The sequence below is a fragment of the Tupaia chinensis genome, unplaced genomic scaffold (genome assembly GCF_000334495.1).
Source record: "Tupaia chinensis unplaced genomic scaffold, TupChi_1.0 Scaffold143963_1, whole genome shotgun sequence".
Taxonomy (NCBI): domain Eukaryota; kingdom Metazoa; phylum Chordata; class Mammalia; order Scandentia; family Tupaiidae; genus Tupaia; species Tupaia belangeri.
Window position 1 is genome coordinate 379,703 of NW_006203814.1, and position 4,386 is coordinate 384,088.

Genomic DNA, 4,386 nt, shown 5'->3' on the forward strand with positions numbered 1-4,386 from the left:
CCCTCTCTTTTCAAATTAAAATAAATAAATACAGTTAAATAAATTAATTCTTAAAAAAATGTTTCTAGATAAACTTTCCCTGGAGGTGCAATTTGCATACGTAACAGTAAGCACATGGGAAGTATATAAAGGCTGTGTGGTGTCCACTTGTCCGGGTTGTCATGGCGGGGGTGGTGGGGGAGACCAAGGGGTTTTTTGGGTTTGGCGGGTTTGCTGAAGAAGACCATGGGTCTCATGGGTTTGGCTGTATCCAACAGTTCACATGTGCACCTGAGAATATTATATGCAAAGATTCTTGATATTCTTAAGCAAATGCCTAAAAATGCAGCATATAGAAAATATGCAGAGCAGATGACAAATGACAGGCTGGGGATGGTGAAAGCGGAATCAGATGTTAAAAAATGAGAAGACCAACTTCAGGGTGGTCAAATAGAAGAGGTGACTCTTCAGGCAGAAAATGAACTAAGTCTGGTGAGAAAAATGATTAAATGGGAACCATGGGAGCCATTAGTGGAAGAACCTCCTGCTAACCAGTGGAAATGGCTGATATAATCATCCTTAAATGACTTTGGTGGGTTGGTGGGAAACTGATGTCACTAAATGTCCTGTTATAGTAAACATGTTTCCACATTCTTGACATCTTAGAGTCAAGAAAATTTATATAGAACATATTCAGGAAATTTGTTAAAGTATTTTATTATGGAAATAGAGTCTTGAGATTAAGTTTCTAATTGTTAGAATATTCAGTCTAATTATTTCAGAGAGAATATTTCTTTAAACAGGGAGGTTGTGAGATTTCAAAGTTAATTAGAAAAATTCCTATAGATATTCATTGTAGATGCCAAAATTAAAGTGTGAGCTATCTTTAGTAATACCTTTAATATGTTATTTAATTACACACCTCAAAAAAGAGAAAAGGCCCTTAATTATTACATTTGAACAAATTTATACATCAGGATTGGAAATAAAGTCATAAAGTCCTAAGTAAAGTCATAGAAGATGGTAAAAATAGGTGGTGATAAAATTTTAAATTATGACTAACCTCTTTGGCTGTGATCTTACATATGTAAGTTAAAATTTAAATATATAATTATATATTGATTGCCAAAACAAAAAAGAGGAAGTATATAGCTTTGATGCATTTTCTCTAAAGGAGCACTGTATGTAACTATCATTCATAAGCATTCTTATAAATAAATTGAACCTTGGGGCCGGCAGGTGGCATGGTGGTTAAGGGCGCTGGATTCCCACATGGCCGACCATAGTTCAAGTCCTGGACCTGGTGGGTTGCTTTCTCACTCTCTCTTCCTCTCTCTCTTTCACTCTGTCCCTCTCTCTCTCTCACTCTGTCCCTCTCTGGTCAAATTGAAATAAACAAATGAATAAATAATAAATAAAAAGTTAAATAAAATAATTATTAATAAAAAAAAGAAAAAAAACTTAAAAAAAAATAAATTGAACCTTACTAACACTACAGAAGATCCACTCAGTCCCCTTCTAATTAGGGTCCTCTCCAAAATGATTACTCCTCTGAAATACTAGTTAAAAATCATCTGTGTTTACTCTGTGTAGAATGTCTCCCTTCCTCCTTTTCTTCCTTCTTTTCTTCTTTCTTTATGTCCTTTCTTTAACTTTAAAAGGAGTCAAGTACCAGACACTGATATAATCTATGTAAAAAAAAACACAACAGTTTAAAATTGGGAAATATCAAGCATAAATGAATTAAAATGCTTTGACTGTGCCTCATGAGATTTGGAAGACTACATTTTATCTAGTAAAACCAGTTATTAAAAGCTGCTATGCTACCATTTTTATTAACTTACTAATTTTTAGATTTTTAAATGATTATCCTCACTATGTTAAGAAAATCATTCTGGTAGTAGTTAAGAAATTAATGTTTAAGGAAAAAGTAAAAATAAATAGTATTTTTTTTTCATTTCCTGAGCACTCATATATTATACTCCCATGCATTTTATTATGTAGGTAGAACTCTTTGTTATTTTTTTTCTTCAAGATTTGACTTTCATGATAATATTTGTTTCATTTAAATCTTTTCAGACATGGCAGTTATTCAGTTTTACATATTTATCATTTTATGAACTGATTTATTCTTCACTTGAAATGTACTATTTGCTCTCAACTTAAAAGGTTAGAATTAATTATAATGAAGTACTAATGATAATTAGAACTTGAAATCAAAATGTCAGTATAGTTATTGGGAAGCTACTTGAATGGGCTGAAAATTTCACTCATTTATCAGATAGTCACCAACCTCTTCAACCCAACTTGAAAGAGATTATAATACCACAGTACTTAAGTTATACTTCCATTTTTTCCTTTCTGTGATTTTGCACCTAGGAAACAGATGTGAATCTCAGTGCTATTAGTAAACCATGTGCTAATAGTTTGTGTTTGTATTTGAAAATATTGCACCTGAATTATAATTTCATTCTTCCAATCGAAGGACAGTTACATATTTCAACATTTCTGTCAGTTGGCATAGATTATCATCTGAGTATAAGTCCACACACTATTTTCAATTCCTGGTAAACATAATGGCATTCATGGATTATTATGAACAAGTAAAAGACTTAATAAGAAGGAAAGTATTTTTGCTTTTTTCTGTCTGAATAATTTCACTTAACATTTGATTGTACTGAAAATGGGCTACCATGAAATAGTAGAAGTCATGTTCAATTAATGGGAAATTTACTTGATTTAAAGTGAGGATGTTTTTACAGGCCATCTGTGTTGCAACTGAGTAAAAGGTAGAGCTAGGACAGTATTGCAGAGAGAGTGCGAGATGAATTGCCATTTAACATGAAAGATAATGGGACGATTATATGTGAAAACTATACTTTGTTTGGCTGTAAGGTAATATGCAATTATTAGAGACCAACCAGATAGTGGTACAGTGGTAATATAAACCTCTGTGAGGATGACCCATGTGGGAAGGTTCCAGGTTTTAGTCTGGAGACCTCCCTGAACATGCCAGGAACGCACAGGACCTGGTCTGAGGATGGATTGTGGTATGCAGATCCTGTTAGGGTGCCTGCCTCTCTATTTTTCTCTCTTTTTCACTCATGATTGAAATAACTAAACATTTAAAAAATGCATTAATAGTTGTTATATTAATTTATATTTAATAACATTATGGAACATATTTTTAAATTACTAGTTATTAAGAATAGTATTAATTTTTATTTAATACATAATATAATAATTACTACTTTTGTGTGTTGGAAATAATACAACTGTGAGATCTACCTTTCTTTGTTAATAGGTATTCTAAAATCAAGTTAAATTTGTTGTTACATAGAATAATTAACATATAATGTTACATTTATTATTTATTGAGTTGGTTGACAGTAAATATGGGTGACAACAAAAAATGCAAAAGAATGCCTGTATTCTTCATTGTATTGTCAGTTTCGTTTGGGATTCACAGCTTCCTTTGAACAAAATATTTTAGCCTTAAATCAATTTGTTTTAGTTTAAGTAATCTGGTAAAACATTATTGTTATATTTATCACAAAAGATATATCATTAAATTATTTTTTTTGAATTTTTTAAAATTTATTCATTTTCTACATTAATTCACTATACACCATCACAACACACAAATGAATTTTCCATCCAAAATACCCTGTGCATTGGCTCAATCAAGCACATCAACATACATGTTCTCAGCAAATAATTTTCCAATTTTTATGTCCTGCATACCTTGCCTTTTGTTTTGCCATCCTTGATTCCCCATCCCCCACCCTCTGCTAAGTCCTATCCTCCTCCCCCATTGTCCCTGGCATCCATGGTTGCCCTCCAAGCCTTCCCCCCACCCCATTCAATTGTTCTGCCAATGAACTTATTTAGTCTAAATATATCCAATAGCTAGCACAGCTGACACATACCTATACATGAACCCAAGTCTGACTTTAGGCATAAACCCCAGTGAGTAGAATGAACATACTATAAAGTAGTACCCAGCTGGGCCCATACAGCTCGCTGCAGTCGTCAAATATGCAATTTTTTTAAAATGATACAAACAGTTTTACCGTTTTTTTTTTCTCCTGCAACTTTTTTTTTTTAATTTTTTTATATTACCTAACATTCATTCCCTGAGCATCATCACAACATACTAAATGTGGTTTCCCATCTAGGATAAACTGCATAGTGGCTTAATCAAGCATGTTATCATCAATAATATTCCATTTCTACTTTCATACATATGTATACATATATATGTTTTTTATCCTATGTTTGACCCTCTGCCCTTTCCCACTCTCCCATTACACTATCTCTGCTATATACAGTTGTCTTCCAGAGGAGTTATTGAAAATGTGATACATGAAAGTAAACGGAGAGGGGCCACAAGTTTAAAGTTTTTAA

General features: G+C 32.6%; 1 protein-coding gene and 1 pseudogene across 1 annotated transcript in view; both read left to right on the plus strand.

Annotated features, from left to right (window-relative positions):
- LOC102487404 (NADH dehydrogenase [ubiquinone] 1 alpha subcomplex subunit 5 pseudogene) overlaps nt 1-609 on the plus strand; it is a 2,277-nt pseudogene extending 1,668 nt beyond the window's left edge.
- LOC102488238 (attractin-like protein 1) overlaps nt 1-4,386 on the plus strand; it is a gene marked incomplete at its 5' end in the record, with an annotated part of 503,763 nt that overhangs the window by 375,239 nt on the left and 124,138 nt on the right.